Raw genomic sequence first — 23748 nt, 5'->3', positions numbered from 1 at the left:
TTCACATGACATTCAGTACTATAGAGAAAAATAAAACAGGAGACTAGAGGAACAGTTACAGAATTGGAGGCTGCAATTTTTTTTTTTTTTTTTTTTTTTTTGAGACAGGATCTTGCACTGTCACTTGGGCTGGAGTGCAGTGGCACCATCTCAGTTCACTGCAACCTCTGCCTCCTGGGTTCAAGCGATTCTCCTGCCTCAGCCTCCTGAGTAGCTGGGATTACAGTCACCCGCCACCATGCCCAGCTAATTTTTTGTATTTTTAGTAGAGACGGGGTTTCACTATGTTGGCCAGGCTGGTCTCAAATGCCTGACCTGGTGATTCGCCCATCTTGGCCTCCCAAAGTGCTGGGATTACAGGCGTGAGCCACCACACCCGGCCAGATACCTAAAATGGTATCTGGGAAGATGTAACTGAAAAAGTGGCATTTGACCAAACACCTGGGTGGGATCTGTCGGGTCTGAGGATATTTCTTATTGCTAACTCTTCCTATCAAACTAAAATGAGAAGAAAAACAAAAACAAAACTAGTACAAGGCAGCTGTGCTTTGACTTTTATGTCCTTCGGTTTTAGGAGAAATAGATGTGATTTCACTATAGCAACCACAAAATGAAAACATTAAAATTAAATATTACTTTTTATTAAAAAATTCTCATTGACATGACTCTAGCCTCTTGCAAGTCTCCCTTGCCTTTTATTTGTTTTGATTTCATTTGCTTTCTCTTTCATCTCTTTTATTCTTATTTTTCCAACTATTTTTCCACTTCTTTTATCTTGGCTTTTCTTTCCTTTAATGTCATTCTTCTCCCACACTAAAATCCTATACATGAATATATAAATACAAATACATATTAATTTTTGTCTTCTGTATTGTGATTTACCAATCATTTTCTTGGCCTCTACCTTGTAATGACATCAGTGTCTCATAATCTATACTTAGACAATTATCAGGGTACTTTCTTGGACAAAGACCATTCCATCTTGAGGATAAATAATAGTTGCTAAAGACAAGTTTCTTGCTATTTTATATATGCATACATTTATAAATAATCAGTAATATATTTAGATGCGTTTTTAATCTCATATTTATTTTATAAAACACTAGCTTTTTGTCCTATCAGTAGAAATTTTCAAAAAATAAATTTCGGCCAGGCACGGTGGCTCACACCTGTAATCGCAGCACTTTGGGAGGCCAAAGTGGGTAGATCACAAGGTCAAGAGATTGAGACCATCCTGGACAACATCGTGAAACCCCGTCTCTACTAAAAATACAAAAAAAAGTAGCCGGGCGTGGTGGTGGGCGCCTGTAGTCCCAGCTACTCGGGAGACTGAGGCAGGAGAATGGCGTGAACCCGGGAGGCGGAGCTTGAAGTGAGCCGAGATCGCGCCACTGCACTCCAGCCTGGGCGACAGAGCAAGACTCCTTTTCAAAAAAGAAAAATAAAAAAATAAAATAAAATTAATTTCAACTGTTGCACATCACTTCGTCATATGTTTCCTAGTTTTTGTAAAGTATTTCACTCTTATAAGGTATTATGGCTATTTCAGTTATTATTGTTATCCCTAACATAACATAGTATGTAACAGCACATAGTCTCCAAGAACTTCCTAGGTATCTAATCTGAATACACTCCTAAACAACTGTGAAAGTGTAAAAGTTACTTAAACCCTCTGGTCCTCATTTTTCTTATAAGTAAAATAGGAATACTAATAGTACATATTTAATAGGATTGTTGTAATAATTAATAAGTTAGCATGACAATGGTTCATAAAATGTTACCTGTCTTCATAATTATTATTATTATCATTATTAAATATTGGATAAATATTTGTGTGTAAACTTCTGATTATTTCATTAGGGTTGGAAGTTAATATTTTAAGTAAAAGTAGATACAACAAATTTTAAGGCTATCATAGTACTTATTATAGACTGCTTTTCAGGTAAGAATAAGGATACTTGTCTAGCATTATTAGTACTAAATATTATATTTTTAAAATATTTGATAAATTGATGGGCGTTAATGATACAACAAAATTTATACGTTATTAGTTTTATTATTTTTCATGTGTTTATTGGATATTTTTGTTCTTCCAATAATCATTATGTATATCTCTACCCATTTTTTTATGGAGTTTTAGGCTACTTTTTATTTCCATTTAGGCAGAAGAAATGTAAATGTAAGATGGTGCACATAACAGGCTTTCCAGCCCTTTGATTTTAGAAATGATTTGACACACAAATCTATATAGATAATGAAAATCAAGAAATTTAAACCCACTATCAAAAGAATTATGAATTTTCTTCTAGCAATCCATTCTGATCTTAGAAAAAATTAATTATATGTGGCTTTCTTATTAAACAAAGGGATATCTTTACAAAGTTCCATTAAAGATTGATTTCTGACTGTAGGAGAGTAGAAAAAACGATAATAATAAACTGTATTTTAGAAATTAGAATCATCCAAAACTCAATGTGTAAATGATAAAGATTCTTTTGGCACTTACTTGTAAATTCAATTTATGAAAATCCCAGCATTGTTCTATTTAAATTACAGGCTTTACAATAGCCAAATTGAATTCTGATGGCTTACCATTATAAGATCAGTTGGTCAGCCGATTGTTATAGATTATTGTCTCAGCAGCTTTAGATTTGTATCAGGGAACTGTTGGAAGCTTAAAATTTAAAGCATATTCAGTTGCACCCTGTGTGATATAAATAACTAGCTTAGTATTTACATTTCCCTCTGTTGGAACACAAAAGATGTATCTCTATGTACTTTGTGCAAACAGAAGATAGATACATTCTGTGGTTTTAATTTTCAAATCTCTTCACTGATGCACTCTGTCTTACGATAATCAGCTTTCTTTAATTTTCCTTTTACATTATGGAACTCTGTATACCCTATGAATAAAGACTCCATGGAAAATGTTAATAACCTCTCAGTATGAAAAATATTTCTGATTTTGGAAGGTATGTAGATTTGTATATTAGAAGAATCTCAGGAGTTCAAGTTTCTCTCATTTCTAATCATTCACTTAGGGGCACAGGTGAGATAAGCTTGGGATGTCGGGATTTGGTTTTCAATTAGATTTCAATCTTTCATTCCACCTGGAAGTACAGAGGAATAATGAAAACAACCAGAAGCTGTTAAGGTTTTCACCCAACATTTGCAAGAAAGAAATAGTATGAATTGAATAGTTTAAGTTGAGCTTTTTATAGAATGATATCCTAAAATATTCTAAGTATTTGGAGAACTATTTTGCAACTTGTTGGTTTCTACAAGGTTATGATAATCGTTTTATTAGAGTTCCCATTTATCTTTATTTGATGTAAAGAAATACGTCCGTTTTCTTACACAACGTAAGCATCTCATTCTATCTCATGATTTAAAAACATTAAACTACTAGATAACATAATTATCTCTGCAGTATTATAGTAATTGAAGGAAAAATTTAATTTTATTTCTTTAATAAGTTTACTGCAAACTCTGTGAAATAATGAAACAGAATTTAAATGTATTGATACATATAAGTCTATTCTATTTTGGAGAAGATAATCTACATGGAAATGATTAATATAAATTCATGGAATCTTCTCTTTTTTGCGATAGTTATTAATAAAATGTATACAGAAAAGTTTTCTAGAGCAAATGCAAATCTCTTTTTAGGTATAGAAATGTGGTTTATTCATTTACTTATTTTAGAGACAGAGTCTCACTCTGTCATCCAGGCTGGAGTACAGAGGTGTGATGATAAATCATTGTTGCCTGGAACTCGGGCTCAAGCAACCTTCTGCCTCAGCCTCTCAAGTAGCTGGGACTACAGGCGTGCATCACCATGCCTGGCTAATTTTTTAATTTTTTGTAGAGACTGAGTTTTGTTATGTTGCCCAGGTCTCGAACTCCTAGTATCAAGCAATCCTTCTGCCTCTGCCTCCCAAAGTGCTGGGATTACAGGCAAGAGGCACCAGCCCAATAAAAAATGTGGTTTAATACCATCTCTAGGAAATAGAAAAGCATGTGGCAAAATTGGCTCGATTCAATATTTTTTTAAAATAAATTATAATGTTACCTAGTGTTAGATACCAATGCATTTACATCTATTAGAAGACAGAGTGTATGACTCTTCTCACAGCTGTAGATAAGCAAAGCAAAAATGTTCTCTCAATGCTCTGATGCAGTTTCATTAAATTACTAATGGATAATTCCTTACCTTGTTATTGTATTTCTGATGATTCTAAACGATCAGGAAAATCAGATATCTTACTTAGGACTGCTTTAACATATATTAGAAAAGTTTCCTTTGGACAAAGGCCAGGTTGAATTGATCTTTATTCTCACTCCAATGCTGTTCTGAATCAGTCAACTGTCCATTCCTTTCTAGTTATCTTCAAAGAAATTTGTGTTCTTTCCTGGGCAAGATGTTCTCTAATACTCAGGGAAATTGTTCTGTGTGTACTTTTTCCTTTTCTTGGAATTTCCTGCTACTATTTAAGCCTTTTCCTTATTTCAATACAGTTAATAACTATGTCAACAAGCAGTTAGAAGAAGGGTTGTATAGCATTGACAATACATGTAAGGAAGCTCAACCTTTTCCACTATTATATAGTTCCAAAGGGGTTCTTTCAAATTTAGGCATAAATATTAATATTGTTTCCTGTTTACAAGGACACAAAATAATTGAATGCCAAAGGCAGGAAAAGGGCATTTAAGAGTTGCAGGAAAACAAAAATCATATTGAGGGAAGAAAGTTTTTTTAGAAAATCAGTTTACTGTGGAGCTTAAATGAAAAGTTGAAGCCACTGCATATAGCCTAAATAGAAGTCTACACATATTAAAATAATATAATTGTAACTCAGTGAGTGTGCAATGGGTAGCAGGAGATGAAAAGGCTTATTTAAGAAAGAACAGAAAGTTAATGAAGAAAGATTTTTATTGAGAAGGGAATTGAAAGGGATATGGAATCCAGAAGAGGCACAGTTGGTACTACCCCAAAGGGTTCTTTTGTGGAACTAGCTGATGTCGGAGATTAACCCTAGGCCACAGCTCAGAGCTGAATTTCACACTTTATTCATTCATTCATTCAGTTTAGTGTCCTTTTTCAAGGCACAGTCTGTACATCTACATGTGGCTGTCTGGGGTAGGGCTCTGGAACAGGATGATCTGTTTCTGACAAGAGGAGTGACTAGAGAACACAGGAACATGATACCTAGCAGCCAATCTTCAGTCACTCTTTGGTCTGTGTTAGGAAAAACTTCATTCTTTCTTATACTCTATTTGGTGAGAAGACAAGTGAAATAATGTAATATTTTACAATAAATTTTGTGTGAACTGTGAACATGAGAAGGTGAAGTCTCCCAGGAAACCTTAGAAATTAATGTGGAGGTATCTGATGTATTTACTTAAAGACAATTTCCAAGTTTTCAGAAGATTTGAGAACATCTAGTAGATACACAGAAGGGTGGGTGGCTCTTTCACTGTTACGTCTTAAGTAGCTTTAGTTATCACACACATTTTGATGGTGAAAGAAACTGAAGAGACTTTTAGGAAAATAACAAGGCAGATGTTATTTCCTCTTATTAGATCATTTGTTTCGACACTTTTGGCACTCCATCAAATTATCTACCAACATATCTTTACATTTATTAGTGAATTATTTAAGAGCATAAGTAACACTTGAGGAAAAACACTGGTAATTTCCCGCAAGTAATGGGAATATTGCAATTTCCCATTGTCTCCACACCCTCAATCTTACTGTGGGTAACTAAATTCTGAAACAATCCTATTTCAGTGAAAAGAATGAAAAACAATGTATGCCCTTGTTAAATTACTAATAAGTTTGTTCATTTTCTACTTTGTTCCTCTAGATTTACTAAGAAGCTGACCATTTTCCCTTTGGCATTTAGCCTTGTATTTCCCTGTGTTTTGTACTTGCCTTATTTTTTCTGTCTTTTACATCTTTTATTTATCGGAAGGTGGGGGTGGCACCAAATTTTCTCTTAAACTATTTGTTATTGTTGGCCTAAACATTTTCAATTCCCCCTGCTGGTTAAAATGTCAATAAACAGAGAAGAAAACCAACAACTATTCTGAACTCAAACAAACAAAAACTTTCTAGGCCTTGCTATCTTATATCTTCTATTTCAATTATATAAAAGTGAAGAAGTTCCAAACATCAGTTTACCCTTTGTTCATTTTTAAAATACAGTCATACTCCCCATAACAATGTTTTAGTCAACAATGGATGCATTTATGACAATGGTAAATAATGGAGCTAAAAAAATTCATAAGATAATAATGGAGCTAAAAAATTCCCATCACCTGTTGACATCAGTCATTATGATGTCATAGGTCAGTGCATTACTCATGTGTTTGTAGTGATGTTGCTATAAACAAACCTACTGTGCTGCCTGTCATGCACAAAATTATAGCATATCCAATTATGTACAGTATGAAATAATTGATAATGATCATAAATGACTGCTACTAATTTATGTGTTTACTCTACTATGTTGTTTATTGTTATTTTAGACTGTACTCCTTCTATGTATACAAATAAATTAACTATAAAACAATATCAGGCAGGTCCTTCAGGAGGTATTCTAGAAGAAAGAATTATTTTAGGAGGTGACAGCTCCATGTTTTTTGTTGCCCCCTGAAGACATTCCAGTCTTTCAGACCTTCCAGAGGAAGAAGATATGGAGGTGGAGGAAGACAGTGATATCAATGACCCTGAACCTTGTAGTTCTAGACTAATGTGTGTGTTTGTGTCTGATATGGTTTGGCTCTGTAACCCACCCAAATCTCATCTCGATTTGTAATCATGTGTCAAGGGAGGGACCCATAATCCCCACATGTTGAGGGAGAGAGGTGCTTGGATCATGGGAAAGATTTCTCCCATTCTGTTCACATGATAGTGAGTTCTCATGAGATCTGATGGTTATATAACTGTTACATAACTGTTTGACAGTTCCTCCTTCACACTTGCTCTCTCTTGCCTGCCACCATGTAAGACGTACCTGCTTCCTCTTCTACAGCGTTTCTAAGTTTCCTGAGGCCTCCTCAACCATGTGGAACCATGAGTCAATTATACCTCTTTTTTTTTCAGATTTGTCAACCTTAAGGTATGATGTAGAATTTTTTTTTCCTCTTCTCTTTTACCCAGTGTATTAGTTACCCATTGTATTACCCAGTGTATTAGTGGTCTCATGCTGGTAATAAATTTACCCAGTGTATTAGTCTGGTCTCATGCTCGTAATAAAGTGTATTACCCAGTGTATTAGTCTGGTCTCATGCTGGTAATAAAGACATACCCAAGACTGGTTAATTTATAAAGGAGAGAGGTTTAATTGACTCACAGCTCTGCATAGTTGGGGAGGCCTCAGAAAACTTAACAATCATGGTGGAAGGCGAGAGACAAACAAGACACCTTCTTCACAAGGTGGCAGGAAGGAAAAGTGCTGAGCGAAGGGGGAAGAGGCCCTTATAAAAACATCAGATCTTGTGAGAACTCACTGATAATCATGAGAAGAGCATGAAGAAAACCACCCCATGATTCAGTTATATCCACCTGGTCCTGCCCTTCTCATGTGGGGATAATGGGGATTACAATTCAAGGTGAGACTTGGGTGAGAACAGCGCCAAACCATATCATTCTGCCCCTAGCCCCTCCCAAATCTCATGTCTTTTCACATTTCAAGAACAATTGTACCTTCCCAACAGTCCCCCAAAGTCTTAACTCATTTTAGCATTAACTCAAAAGTCCACAGTCCAAAGTCTTATCCGGGACAAGGCAAGTCCCTTCTGCCTATGAGCCTGTAAATTCAAAAGAAAGTTAGTTACTTCCTAGATACAAGGGGGGTACAGGCATTGGATAAATGCTCCCACTCAAAATGGGAGAAATTGGCCAAAACAAAGGGGCTACAGGCCCCATGCAAGTCCAAAATGCAATAGGGCAGTCTTTAAACTTAAAGTTCCAAAATTATCTCTTTTGACTTCATGTCTCATATCTGGGTCACACTGATGCAAGAGGTGGGCTCCACGGCCTTGGGAAGCTCTGCCCCTGTGGCTTTGCAGGGTACAACCCCACTCCTGGCTGCATTAATGGGTTGGCATTGAGTGTCTGTGGCTTTTCCAGGCACATGGTGCAAGCTGTCAGTGGATCTACCATTCTGAAATCTGGAGGATGGAGCCCTCTTCTCACGGCTCCACTAGGAAGTGCCCCAGTGATGACCCTTTGTGGGAATTCTGACCCCATATTTCCCTTCCACACTGTCCTAGCAGAGGTTCTACATGAGGGCTCTGCTCCTGTAGCAAACTTCTGCCTGGACATCCAGGCATTTCTGGACATCCTCTGGAATGTAGACAGGGGTTCCCAAACTTCAATTCTTGACTTCTGTGCACCTGCAGGCCCAACACCACATGTAAGCTACCTAGGCTTGGGGCTTGCACTCTCTGAAGCAACAGTCTGAACTGTACCTTGGCCCCTTTTAGCCACAGTTAGGGATGCATGGCACCAAGTCCCAAGACTGCACAAAACAGCAGTGGGGCCCTGGATCTGTCCCAAGAAACCATGTTTTTTCCTAGACCTCTGGGCCTGTGATGGGAGGGGCTGCTCTAAAAACCTCTGCCATGCCCTGGAGACATTTTTTCCATTGTCTTGGTGATTAACATTTGGATCCTCATTAGTTATGCAAATTTCTGCAGCCTGCTTGAATTTTTCCCCAGAAAATGGGTTTTTCTTTTCTACTGCATCATCAGGCTGGAAATTTTCCAAATTTTTACGATCTGTTTCCCTTTTAAATATAAGTTCCAATTTCAGATCATCTCTCTTGAGTTCAAAGTTCCACAGATCTCTAGGGAAGGGGCAAAATGTTGCCAGACTCCTTGCTAAAGCATAGCAAGAGTCACCTTTGTTCCAGTTCCTAACATGTTTCTCATCTCCATCTGACACAACCTCAGCCTGGACTTCATTGTCCACATCACTATCAGCATTTTGGTCAAAAACATTCAAAAAGTCTCTAGGAAGTTCCAAACTTTCCCACATCTTCCTATATTCTTCTGAGCCCTCCAAACTGTTCCAACCTACGCCTGTTACTCAGTTCCAAAGTTGTTTCCACATTTTCCGGTATCTTTATAGCATTGTGCCACTACCCCATACCAATGTACTGTATTAGTCCGTTCTCACACTGCTAATAAAGAAATACCCAAGACTGGGTAATTTATTAAAGGAAAAAGGTTTAATTGACTCATAGTTCTGCATGGCTTGGGAGGCCTCAGGAAACTTACAATCATGGCAGAAGGCGAGAGAGAAGCAAGGCACCTTCTTCACAAGGTGGCAAGAAGGAGAAGTGCTGAGTGAAGAGGGAAAAGCCCCTTACAAAACCATCAGACCTCATGAGAACTCACTCCCTATCATGAGAACAGCATGAGGGAACAGGCCCCATGATTCAATTATTTCCACCTGGTCCCACCCTTGACATGTGGTGATATGGGGATTACAATTCAAGGTGAGATTTGGGTGGAGACACAGAGCCAAACCATATCACCCAGTCTCAGGCATTTCTTTATAGCAGTGTGAAAATGGACTAATACAGTATCTTAGTTTTTAACAAAAAACGTTAAAAAGTTTAAAAAATAAAAGAATAAATAAACTCTAAAATTTGAAAAAGCTTATAGAATAAGGATATAAACAAAGAAGATATTTGCATACATCTGTACAATGTATGATTTAAGCTAAATGTTTTTATTAGTATAAAACGTTTAAATACTTAAAAAATCAAATTTATACAGTAAAAAAGTTATGAGTTAATGTTACTTTATTACTGAAGAAAAAATATTGTTAATAAATTTATTGAAGCCTACATGTATGGTGTTTATAAAGTCTGCAGTAGTTTACAATAATGTCCTAGAACTTCACATTCACTCACTAGCCACTCATTGACTCACGCAGAACAACTTCCGAATATGCAAGCTCTATTTATGGTAAGTTCCCTATACAGGTGTACTAGTTGTTTTTTTATCTTTTATACTGTATTTTTACTGTACCTTTTCTACACTGAGATATGTTTAGGTGCACGAATACCATTACGTTACCATTGCCTAAATTTGAGTACAGTAACATGCTATACAGGTTTATAACCTAGGAACAGTAGGCTAGGCCATATAGCCTAGGTATACAGTAGGCTATACCATCTAGGTTTGTGAAGATTCACTCCATGATGTTCTCACAATGACAAAATCACCTAACCATTTCTCAAAACATATTCTCATTGTTAAATGATGCATGACTGTACTTGCATTCTGAATTAAATCTGCCCATATATTGCTACTAAAAGCTCTATGCTTTCTCAATTTATTTTATTTTATTTTTTTCAAGACAAGATCTCATGCTGTTACACAGGCTGGAGTGCAATGGCACGATTATAGCTCACTACAACCTCAAACTCCTGAGCTCAAGTGATCCTCCTGCCTCACCCTCTGGAGTAGCTGGGACTACAGGCACACACCACCATGCCTGACAATTTTTTTTTTTTGGTAAAGACAGGGTGTGGCTGTGTTGCCCACACTTGTCTGGAATGCCCAGAATCAAGCAATCTGCTTCACCTTCCAAAAGTGCTGGGATTGCAGGCATGAGCCACTGCACTCAGCTGATTGATTTTCACTTTCATTCATTAAATAGATACCATTTTTTCGTCCTTTTCTTTGTTCAATCTCTGCTCTTTAATTCCTTGTTCCACTTTGATCTACAAATCACCCAATCTCTCTCACTGACATCTTCTTTACACTGTTTTGGTTACACAGTTTGTCAACTACTTTGCTTTATCATTCATTTTATTTCTGGACTTTTCTTACAGATTTTATTCTGAAAAAAAAAGTGATTTTTTTGCCTATCTAGACAGTCTTGAATTTCTTAATGCCTGCTGAAACTTTTTCATAAAAATGTCATTGATCACTTGACTCATATTCCTAAAATATATTCTTTCCTCGGCACATCCTCATTCTCCACTATGCTGTATCTCAAATTCAAGTTAGAAACCTCTACGTGAATTGTATACATGATGGAAACTTCTACGTGAAATCAGGAATGTTTCTTTCATCTGACAACTTGTTATTTGAATTTGCTAGTTTTCCTTGTTATCAATTCAAGATTTTCCAAGAAAACTGAGTAAGTAAACTTGTGCTACCTGTAATAGGAATCCAACAATATGTATTGATAATAGTCATGACCTTGGTCTCATGCCAAGCATATGACAAGTTCACATTATTTAACTCTTGTTCTGACTTTTCCATAATAGCACTGTTTTAATTTTATGTTTCCTATGTAAGCAAAATACATCACTAAAAGAAAATTTATCACTAGACATAAATATTCCTTTCTTTTCCCTAATATGTTTCTTAATCAAATAATAATTTTCACAAGAAGTTTCCTTAGAATTAAAATTTTCCATACCCAGGTTCAGCTCCTAAGATACGTAAAAAGTGTTTAAATATTTTATTCAAGATAAAAGAATATGTTTTTCCCCCCACAGGCAATTTTAGTCGTGTTTATTGAATTCAAGAGTACTTGAATTTTAAAAATTAAACTTTCCCATTAATTTTTTATGACATATATTGTGAATAATTTTAATAAATAATATTTGAATGCATTGAAATCCTACTCACAATTTGCATATTAGCATATAAAATTGCCCTTTTAAAGATTGTGACATTTCATGTAAGTTGACTATGTTTAGTATTATTACAGAAGCTATAACTGATTTATGTGCAGCATGACTCTCCAAAGGAATTTTACATTATTTAGTACTGTTTTAACATATTAGCACATTAACCCTATTTTCAAAGGAACATTTACTAGAATACAAGGTGTGATATAAAGTGGGAAATAGTGATCCAAAGCAGAGAGTCATGGATTTTTATGTTAATTAAGTTTTTTCCACTTTAGAAGAACATATATCATTACACTAAAATAAGAGTACAAAATACTAAATTAAAATGAGTAACAAAAATATGCCTTTAATATAATTAATATTATAAATTACTGTATTATTAAATTCTTTTTATAAAGGATGATGATGCTTATGATTAACAAAGGCATTTTACCTTTGTGACACCAACTATTTTGGTTGTATCGAGATTAGTCTACAAAAGTGTCCTGTCATTTCTACTTTGTATTATTATTATTATAAAAATGCCTCTTGACACAGTCCTACCAAATTGTATGTTGGAAAATGTTATCTGTATTGGAAAAATGATAATAAGACCAACTACCATGGGTACAAAAGCAAGTTAATGTTTATAAAATAGAATTAAGCATGTATATATAGTATGGGTGTATACACGTGTTTGTGTGTAGGGGGTAGACATACAATTATATTGGCAAAAATCAATATATGTATGTGTAAACAGATTTATATTTTCCTGTATGTATAAAATACAATTAAAGGAAGTTAAATTCATGTTTTCATAAAAATAGGGCATTTTCAAAAATAAACAATTTTTAATGTGGTTATGCTAAAATAAAACCACTTTGATGACTTTAATAATAATTTTAAAAATTCTTTTTCAGCCAAAAATAATATTTTCAGAGTTTCACAGAGTAACAATAACAGAAACATGACAAATACGGGAAAAATTAATATACATTTTTATATACATGTCTACAAAAACGTATATGCATGTTATGCTTTCAATGTGTAAAAGAAGCTGTGCTCTTTAATGCATCCTCCTCCCCTATCTTATTTCTCAGGTAGGAAACTATATAATTAAAAAGCCTTTTCAGTGGACCAATATAGACATGGGTATTTTTACCTATTACAAATAAAAATATGTAATGAGATTATATTTCCATGTTCTTAACCATATATGCTTTAGTCAGAACAGGCTTATGAGCCTTTCATCTGCACATGCATGTGCACATAAATACACAAAGACTTTAATAGAAGGGAAGATATACAACATAGAGGGATGGTTGATTATAGAATGGGAGTTATGTTAAAATATATAGGTTGAGGTGAAATTATCTGGATTGCATATTTACTGGTGGTGTCCCTAGTGGAGAAGCACCACTTTTCAATCATAATACTTGGAGCTATGAATATAAATGAACATCTTTAGACAACATAGGCCTCATATATCTTAGGTCTTTTGGTTCCCAGAGGTAGACACTGAAGTGGTCTGCCTTCCACCTAGAGTGAGCTATTTGTAAAACCTAATAATAGCTATTCCTGTCTTAGTTTAAGTGTCCACAGAAAGTGTATTCTGTCATGGACTCACTCCATTTATCTTATATCCAATTATCTTACTCTACTGTGATGAAAGCCTTCTTCAGGTAAGTGTATCAATTTTAATTTCTATTCTTTTACTACTGTCAGTACTATACTATATTATACTGTAAAATTTAGATATATAGTATATTACTGGTCACAAGTACCTTAGAATTTAGTGTATGTATAGTAAGATAACATGAGAGTAAGAAGGATATTTTCTATGGAGCAATGTAACCTAGTATGACCTGAGTTAATTACTTCCATCAGTTTGTCTTTAGATATCATACATTATGGAAATATATAAAATATTTCTAATGATATATTAAGTGTGTTGCTGGACCCAGAAATATTAGCTTCCACTTTGTGACACAATTCTGAGCAAGTGAGAATCAGTATAAAAGGTCCACTTATCAAAAGGGGCTTTTAAGGTTGCTTAAGACAATGGTAGGTGTATAATTCACCTCCTCAAAATTCCTTCTCAAATAGTATGAAATAACCTCACAAGTAAGAAAATTCTACAAAAAATTATACCCTAGGCATTACTAGATGACAGAGAATGCCAAAACTGGAAGGTGTAAGTGAAATAAAAAATTCGAAACCCCAGCATTTTGGTCTAACATGTCATCTCCAACCTTGCACCTCCGCAAGGCTTTGAGGAAAGGCCAATTGAGCAAAACTGCAAGGAAGACAAAGGAGGTTCCTTGGGAAGAGTTCAAGCAACCACCAGAAAAATTAAAACTATTATATCTGAAAATTTAAAATACTAAAATACTATTTTCGCAAGTCAGAGTGCAGACCACAGAGAAGGGATTTCAGAGAAGGTGCCATTTAAAAACATAGATGCTATGGAAAGGACCAAGTGTACAGCTTATGGCACAACTTTAGTTTAAAGGTTATGAGCAAGACATAAGGGACAGGATTCTAAATACATAATTTATTTGAAATGAAAAGACAAATAGGAAGGAGAAGGTGTCTTTTGGCAATTGGGTGGTAAAGACAGAAACAAGTAAAAAGGAAAGTTTTAGAGTCTTCTGTGGCTAAAGGGTAAGAAAAACCGTACATCAGATTGAAAGACCTACCACCTATCCAGACCAGCCAAACCAACAGATGATCAAATAAATGGGCAAACTAACTCTGATTTTGTACTTGAATTATCCTAGTCTGGCAGTAAAAGACACTACTAATATAAGAATTTAGTAAAATTACTTAACATCTTAAATGAATAAAAGAAATGTAGAGTTAAGAGAAAAATATTTTTAAAAATCAAAACACAAAATTTTACACAAATAAACTAAGTAAACCTATCCTGAAAAAAAAAATAAGAAAGCAGAAAAAGAAAAATATAACCAAAATAATGAAAATGGCATAACAATGCAAAATTGTTAAAAAGAAAGTAGTGGAATTTGAAGACCAATAAACCAACAAAGAATGAATAATATTTATATGATTGGAGTCATAAAAAAGTGAAAACATTAAATATATTTAAAACTATAAACAAAAATTTTCAGATAGAAAAGAACTACACATTGAAAAGGCTTACCAAACACTTGAGGAAGTTATCCTGAAATAATAACTACCTAGACATTTCCCAGTAAAACAATTACATTTCAAAGATAAAGATAAAATCTTCAAGGTCTTTAGATAAAAAGACCAAATCATTCACAAAAGCAAAAGAATTAAACAAGCAGCAGACTTTTTATATCCAACATACAAAGCAAGGTACCAATGGAGCAGCAATTTTTAAAAATTCAGTAAAAGACAGTTTGAACCCAGGGATTTATATCTAGGCAAGATGCCTTAGAATATCAACTCTTAGAAAAAGAGTGTTTAATATACAAGACTTAGAGAAATCTGTGCCTATTAGTCTTTCTCAGAGGATCTACTACAAGATAATGTCACCCAGTTGATGATGGAGAAAACTTTTGCTGAAGACTGATGGTGAGCATTATAAAACATGTAAATATACATATACAATTAAAACAAAGGTAAAGATGAAGGTGGATGATTAATGTCATATATTCTGACAAAGTAGTAATAATGCAGATAAAACACTAGATGAGAGGAAAGCATAAACAGACAAAGATAATTGTTACCAAGGCAATGAGTTATTCAGAAGATATGAAAGAGCCAAATAATAAAACTTAGCATTAATGGTGTTAGTGAAGATATAAGTCCAAAAGCAACCACTAGAGCAAAACTAAAAGTAATTGCAAAAACGACAATTACTTCTGCTCCAACCTAATGTATAACCTCCTAGGAGTTAAAAAAGAAAGAGAGCAAAGAATGTTTACCTAGTTGCAGATAATGGATTATAAAACTAGTGTGTGAAAGTATGAGGAGAATCCGGATTTACATAACCTCAAAGTATTTCTCCCAATATATTTATTAACTCCACAGGAAAAGATAATAACTGATATAGTTTGAATGTTTTTACCTCCAAATTTCATGTTAAAATGTGATCCCCAATATTGGAGTTAGGGCCTGGTGGGAGATGTTTGGGTCATGGGGGCAGATCCCTCATAAATGTCCTGGTGCCCTCCTCACAGTAATGAATGAGTTCTCATTCTGAATTCATGTGAGATCTGGTGTCTAAGAGTGGGACCCCTCTGCCTTTCTCTTGTCAGGTAACACAATGGCTCTCCTTTCACCTTCCACCATGAATGAAAGCTTCCTGAGGACTTCACCAGGAGCAGATATCGGTTTGTGCTTCCTGTACAACCTGCAGAACTGTGAGCCAAAGTAACCCTCTTGTCTTTATAAATTACCCAGTCTTAGGTATTCCTTTATAGCAATGCAAGTAGACTAAAAAGTAACTTTATATTGGAAAAACCTATCAAAAATCGCCTTAAGCAAGTGATCAAGGTAAACATCCCTGTTTATGAGACATAGTGATATCATAAAGTCCTTGATATTATGCATTGAGAACATAACATTATTTCTGTGCTATTCTTGCAAAAATGCATAAATTCATTCCAATTATAAGGAACATCAGACAAACTCAAGCTGATGGGCCTTATGGCAACAAGTATAGTAATCATTAGTCTAAGTGTGTCAAAATTGTCAAGGTCAAGAAAAGCAAGGAAAGACCAAGAAATGGATACAGATTGAAAGAGACTTGAAAGACACAAAAACAAAATGCAACATCGAAACACTGATAGAATCCTGCAACAGAAAAAGGACATTAATAAAAAAACTAGTATAATTTTAGTAAGTCTGTAGTTCAATTAATAAATTACATTAATATTCATATCCTTTGCCCATTTTTTGATGGGGTTGTTTGTTTTTTTCTTGTAAATTTGTTAAAGTTCTTTGTGGGTTCTGGATATTCGACCTTTGTAAGATGGGTAGATTGCAAAAATTTTCTCCCATTCTGTAGGCTTCCTGTTCACTCTGATGATAGTTTATTTTGCTGTATAGAAGCTCTTTAGTTTAATTAGATCTCATTTGTCAATTTTGGCCTTTGTTCCCATTGCTTTTGGTGTTTTAGACATGAAGTCTTTGCCCATGCCTATGTCCTGAATAGTACTGCCCAGGTTTTCTTCTAGGATTTTTATGGTCCTAGGTCTTACGTTTAAGTCTTTGATCCATCTTGAGTTGATTTAAGGATATGAACAGACATTTCTCAAAAGAAGACATTTATGCAGCCAACAGACATATGAAAAAATGCTCATCATCACTCGTCATTAGAGAAATGCAAATCAAAACCACAATGAGATACCATCTCACGCCAGTTAGACTGGCAATCATTAAAAAGTCAGGAAACAACAGATGCTGGAGAGAATGTGGGAAAATACGAATGCTTTTACACTGTTGGTGGGAATGTAAATTAGTTCAGCCATGGTGGAAGACAGTGTTTCAATTCCTCAAGGATCTAGACCTAGAAATACCATTTGACCCAGCAATCCCATTACTGGACATATACCCAAAGGATTATAACTCATTCTACAATAAAGACAAATGCACACGTGCGTCTACTGTGGCAACTGTTCACAATAACAAAGACTTGGAGCCAACTCAAATGTCCATCAATGATACACTGGATTAAGAAAATGTGGCACATATACACCATGGAATACTCTGCAGCCATAAAACAGGATGAGTTCATGTCTTTCGCAGGGACATGGATGAAGCTGGAAACCATAATTCTCAGCAAACTATCACAAAATCAGAAAACCAAACACCACATATTCTCACTCATAAGTGGGCGTTGAACAATGAGAACACATGGACACAGGGAGGGGAACATCACACACCAGGGCCTGTCAGGGGGTGGGGCGCTAGGGGAGAGATAACATTAGGAGAAATACCTAATGTAGATGACGGGCTGATGGATGCAGCAAACCACTATGGCACGTGTATACCTACGTAACAAAATTGCACGTTCTGCACATGTAACCCAGAACTTGAAGTATAATTTTAAAAAACTAATTTAAAAAAATTTAAAAATACATTGATGTTAATATTCTGATATTGATACAATTGTTAGGCTTTGTAAAGTGTTAACATTAGCAGAAATGGGTTGAGTACAATATTTTTGTTGGTCTAAAATTTTTCTTAATTTTAGTTAATTTTTTCTTAAAAAATGCTCATTGAAAATAATTAATAAAAATAGGTAATAAGTTCTTCCAGAATGAAGAGAAATTGAGTGATCTGAATAAGATATCATCCTTATAACAAAGGGGACTATTCAAATATATTCCATTTCTAACTTTAATTTAACAGTTAACAAGACACTTGCCTAATTAGACATCAAATAAATATTAAATTATGAGCTAGCCAAGTTCGTGATTAGGAACAAAAATCCAATATCCTATTTAAATTAACCACAGTTAAATCCACTTTATTTGTTATTATTGAAAAACTAGAGCTTGCAGTGCCATGTAGGCAGGGCACCTCAAACCTGGATAGACACCTGTAAGGAGCTGATTTTGATCTCCTCTGCAGGAGGTTCTCTAATACTGTACCAACCCTGCCCACAGACCCCGCATGCAACATTACCATCACCACCACTGGCTGACATGATTCCCTTCATGATTTCACCCAGAACTGCAAGACTGGGGCACCAGAATGGTGTTGACACCCTGAATAAGAGTGATTCTCACTCAAGTTGGACATGGGCTGAATTTAGGAATTTGGATTACCACTGTCTACACTTAAACTAGAGCTACTTCTGTGGGCCTATGAAAAAGGCTCTATCAGGTTCCACCTCTGGTCTAGAAAAACCTAGAGAAGCAGGAGGCAGCCCTTAATAAATACTGGGTTTGCCATATGTGGCTGAATGGCACAGAGATATTGAGTATTGTTTATGGTACTATTTCCCATCCAAAGCCAAAACAAATGTGCCCAAGCTACCACTAAAGAATGTATTTGTCATGAATATGACAGGTTATCAAATGTTACCAAGGGATAACATAAAAATTTTCAGTTGCATACTTTCTTGTTTTAGCATTCTATAGCAAAGAAACTTCTTGTTCAGTAAATTGAAAGATACAAAGAAGAACATTTTCTCCTTTGATATTCTTAATAATGACTTTCAAATGTTGGCATTTATGCATGAGCAGAAGCCACTTTTCAAAGAATAATGTAACTGAATTTATCTTCTTCTTTTGACCTTTAAATGACTTTTTGGTCTTGCCTCACTTATCTATCTTACTTTTTGGTTTGCCATTCTCTCTCATCTTCTGAGATCATTGAGCCAAGGCTTCAGGGTGAACTTCTTCAAAGAAAAATGCTTTCATATGAAAGCCTTGTCTGTTTTGGATCAAGACTTCAGAGCTTGTTCCTGCAAGAAAAATTAGAAATAATACATCAGTTGTGTAATTACTTTTTAAAATCCTTCACAAATGTAGACTTTTCTGTTTCTCAAGTAATGACCTGTATAGATTTTATTTGATATTTTAATAATAATATTTCCCATAGAGTAGTATCTTCTAAAAAATCTTCTAAAGAATGTTTCAAAATTCTATTACCTTAATTAAGCAAAGTAGTTCTTAGAAAAAGTCTTAAAAATATAATAGCAATACTCTTTTCACATGTTTTATATTTTTTAAAAAGTGACCCAATGAGAAATACAAATTATAAAATATAAAACTGAGTTTTTAAAGTCAATTTTATATCTTCTTATGTACACCATTAGATTGAACCACTATTGATCTATAAAAGTTTAAAAAAACAAAAATCCTCAGTCTTTGTGGTGATTTCTTTTTAAGGTTTATTATATCTATATCTATATCTATATCTATAGATAGATAGATTCATACTGCCCAAAGGAAGATAATGTTTGACAATTATTAAATTGTTGCTACTCCAATAAAAATTATTATTATTATAATTTTTATTAAAAAGAGGCCCTTGTATTTACTAATCTATATGTACTTACATAGTGGGAAATATTGACATAAAATAAGGTAGTACCTTGCCTTTAAAATTTTTTTATATTTTTACTTCAAAATAAAGCTTTTATATGTTAAATTTAGGCATGTGGATCTAATTTATGAAGTTGTTTTGTAGCATCTTACCGTGTTATCCTAAAATATACCTTTATTGTCTCTTTTACATTTTGTCAGCACAAACTTTAACCAAAACATAAATACTGTCAAATCATACATATTCTTAGGAAATGAGCTCTATTTTGCTTTACAATATATATTAAACTAAAATGTTCTAAAGTAAATAAAATGTGCAAGTTATTAGAGGAATTAGATGAGTTTTTATTTTAATAAATCAGAGTATAAAAATATAATTTAGCTCAATAATATTTTTAAAGTTTTTCTAGATTTACATAGATTTAGAACATTTTACATATATGTAAAACAAAATGAGTTATGCAATATATATACATATCATATTAGAATATCTGCAGTGACAGTCATTGTACAAAATACTTGCTTCACTAAATTTTAAAAAGCAGCTCATTAATTATCTAAATATTGGCATGTTATGCTTTTCCTAATTTTTTCCGTGTAGCTTTATATATGGGGACAGTGGGTATCAGAAAGACTTTTTAAAAGATTTCCATTGTACACTAGGTTCATTTAAATTTAAATTCTCAACAGAATTGAAAACACTACTGCTGGCTTACAGGGTGTTAGACATTTTGCTAGATGCTGTGAAAATACAGACTAGTGGTTTCTTATTTAGAGGAGTATGCAGTCTAATGGAGGAGACTTTCATGCAGGGGACTGAGTAAAGTGCAGTATACTAAATTTCAGGGTATCCCAGAGGAGGGCTGATTTATGTTGTCTGAGGATAGTGGATATTCATTTTCAGAGGAATTGGCATTGAACTGGGCTATGTGTGATATGTTTTTGCTTTTTACCTCTTTCTGTATTATCTCAATGAGAGCTACTCCAAACCTGTGACTTTATAATCCTATCATCCCATTTTCTTCCCACATTTTCACACATTTGGAGCTAGAATATATATGAAGCAGTAATGCATGATAGGAAATCTCCTTGATGATTAATCTCCTAAATATTATAAGATTTAGCCAGGTAGACTTCTAACAGCAGAAGACTTGTAAACTCCTCTGAGGAAATTATTTTATTTAGTTTCCTCATTTAATATATAAGGAAAGTAGGTAGCAAAAGGATTATGCTATTTTTTCTTTACTTTATTCTATTTTATTATTATTATACTTTAAGTTTTACGGTACATGTGCAAAACGTGCAGGTTTGTTACATATGTGTACATGTGCCATGTTGGTGTGCTGCACCCATTAACTCGTCATTTCGCATTAGGTATATCTCCTAATGCTATCCCTCCCCCTCCCCCCACCGCACAACAGTCCCCAGTGTGTGATGTCCCCCTTCCTGTGTCCATGTGTTCTCATTGTTCAATTCCCACCTACGAGTGAGAACATGCAGTGTTTGGTTTTTTGTCCTTGCAATAGTTTGCTGAGAATGATGGTTTCCAGCTTCATCCATGTCCCTACAAAGGACATGAACTCATCCTCTTTTTGACTGCATAGTATTCCATGGTGTATATGTGCCACATTTTCTTAATCCAGTCTATCATTGTTGGACATTTGGGTTGGTTCCAAGTCTTTGCTATTGTGAATAGTGCTGCAATAAACATACATGTGCATGTGTCTTTATAGCAGCATGATTTATAATCCTTTGGGTATATACCCAGTAATGGGATGGCTGGGTCAAATGGTATTTCTAGTTCTAGATCACTAAGAAATCGTCACACTGACTTCCACAATGGTTGAACTAGTTTACAGTCCCACCAACAGTGTAAAAGTGTTCCTATTTCTCCACATCCTCTCCAGCACCTGTTGTTTCCTGACTTTTTAATGATTGCCATTCTAACTGGTGTGAGATGGTATCTCATTGTGGTTATGATTTGCATTTCTCTGATGGCCAGTGATGATGAGCATTTTTTCATGTGTTTTTTGGCTGCATAAATGTCTTCTTCTGAGAAGTGTCTGTTCATATCCTTTGCCCACTTTTTGGTGGGGTTGTTTTTTTCTTGTAAATTTGTTTGAGTTCATTGTAGATTCTGGATATTAGCCCTTTGTCAGATGAGTAGGTTGTGAAAATTTTCTCCCATTTTGTAGGTTGCCTGTTCACTCTGATGGTAGTTTCTTTTCCTGTGCAGTAGCTCTTTAGTTTAATTAGATCCCATTTGTCAGTTTTGGCTTTTGTTGCCATTGCTTTTGGTGTTTTAGACATGAAGTCCTTGCCCATGCCTATGTCCTCAATGATATTGCCCAGGTTTTCTTCTAGGGTTTTTGTGGTTTTAGGTCTAACATGTAAGTCTTTAATCCATCTTGAATTAATTTTTGTATAAGGTGTAAGGAAGGGATCCAGTTTCAGCTTTCTACATATGGCTAGCCAGTTTTCCCAGCACCATTTATTAAATAGGGAATCCTTTCCCCATTGCTGGTTTTTGTCAGGTTTGTTGAAGATCAGATGGTTGTAGATATGCAGCATTATTTCTGAGGGCTCTGTTCTGTTCCATTGATCTATATCTCTGTTTTGGTACCAGTACCATGCTGTTTTGGTTACTGTAGCCTTGTAGTATAGTTTGAAGTCAGGTAACATGATGCCTCCAGCTTTGTTCTTTTGGCTTAGGATTGACTTGGCGATGCGGGCTCTTTTTTGGTTCCATATGAACTTTAAAATAGTTTTTCCAATTTTGTAAAGAAAGTCATTGGTAGCTTGATGGGGATGGCATTGAATCTATAAATTACTTTGGGCAGTATGGCCATTTTCATGATATTGATTCTTCCTACCCATGAGCATGGAATGTTCTTCCATTTGTTTGTATCCTCTTTTATTTCATTGAGAAGTGGTTTGTAGTTCTCCTTGAAGAGGTCCTTCCCGTCCCTTGTAATTTGGATTCCTAGGTATTTTATTATTTTTGAAGCAATTGTGAATGGGAGTTCACTCATGATTTGGCTCTCTGTTTGTCTGTTATTGGTGTATAAGAATGCTTGTGATTTTTGCACATTGATTTTGTATCCTGAGACTTTGCTGAAGTTGCTTATCAGCTTAAGGAGATTTTGGGCTGAGATGATGGGGTTTTCTAGATATACAATCATGTCATCTGCAAACAGGGACAATTTGACTTCCTCTTTTCCTAATCAAATGCCCTTTATTTCCTTCTCCTGTCTGATTGCCCTCGCCAGAACTTCCAACACTATGTTGAATAGGAGTGGTGAGAGAGGGCATGCCTGTCTTGTGCCAGTTTTCAAAGGGAATGCTTCCAGTTTTTGCCCATTCAGTATGATATTGGCTGTGGGTTTGTCATAGATAGCTCTTACTATTTTGAGATACGTCCCATCAATACCTAATTCATTGAGAGTTTTTAGCATGAAGGTTGTTGAATTTTGTCAAAGGCCTTTTCTGCATCTATTGAGATAATCATGTGGTTCTTGTCTTTGGTTCTGTTTATATGCTGGATTACGTTTATTGATTTTCCTATGTTGAACCAGCCTTGCATCCCAGGGATGAAGCCCACTTTACCATGGTGGATAAGCTGTTTGATGTGCTGCTGGATTCAAGGCTCATAGATTTAAAAGTTGCCAAACTAGTACAAAAATTCAGACATTTAGATTTAGAGTTTGAGTGCTCATCTTAAGTCTAATTTGATATTCCAAGCTACATCAATATTACCCAAAGTTGCATCTAGATTAGAAAATAAGAATATCCTCTTAATTGTGTATATTTTTTTGCCCACTGTTTTCATGAATATTTGAGTCATTTCAGAGAAAAAAAAGATCCATATATAAGTTGTATAGATTGGAAATGTGAGTTATCAATCATTTACTTTTTATTAGAGAGATCTTCTTCTGCAACTTGTTCATAAAAAATATTATTTAATATTTACTGTCCTAACTCTTTGATTTGTGAAGCAATAACAAGTATTAAGGTGCTTAAAATATTTTACATACATTTTTCAGGTTCTTTAAATTTAGCTGTGAAAATTCTAGTATTCTTGTTCTTACATGGATTTTCAAGAAAACATTACTTAG

This window comes from Pan paniscus, chromosome 7 (assembly GCF_029289425.2).
Source record: "Pan paniscus chromosome 7, NHGRI_mPanPan1-v2.0_pri, whole genome shotgun sequence".
Taxonomy (NCBI): Eukaryota; Metazoa; Chordata; class Mammalia; order Primates; family Hominidae; genus Pan; species Pan paniscus.
Note: the sequence above shows the minus strand (reverse complement) of the source record.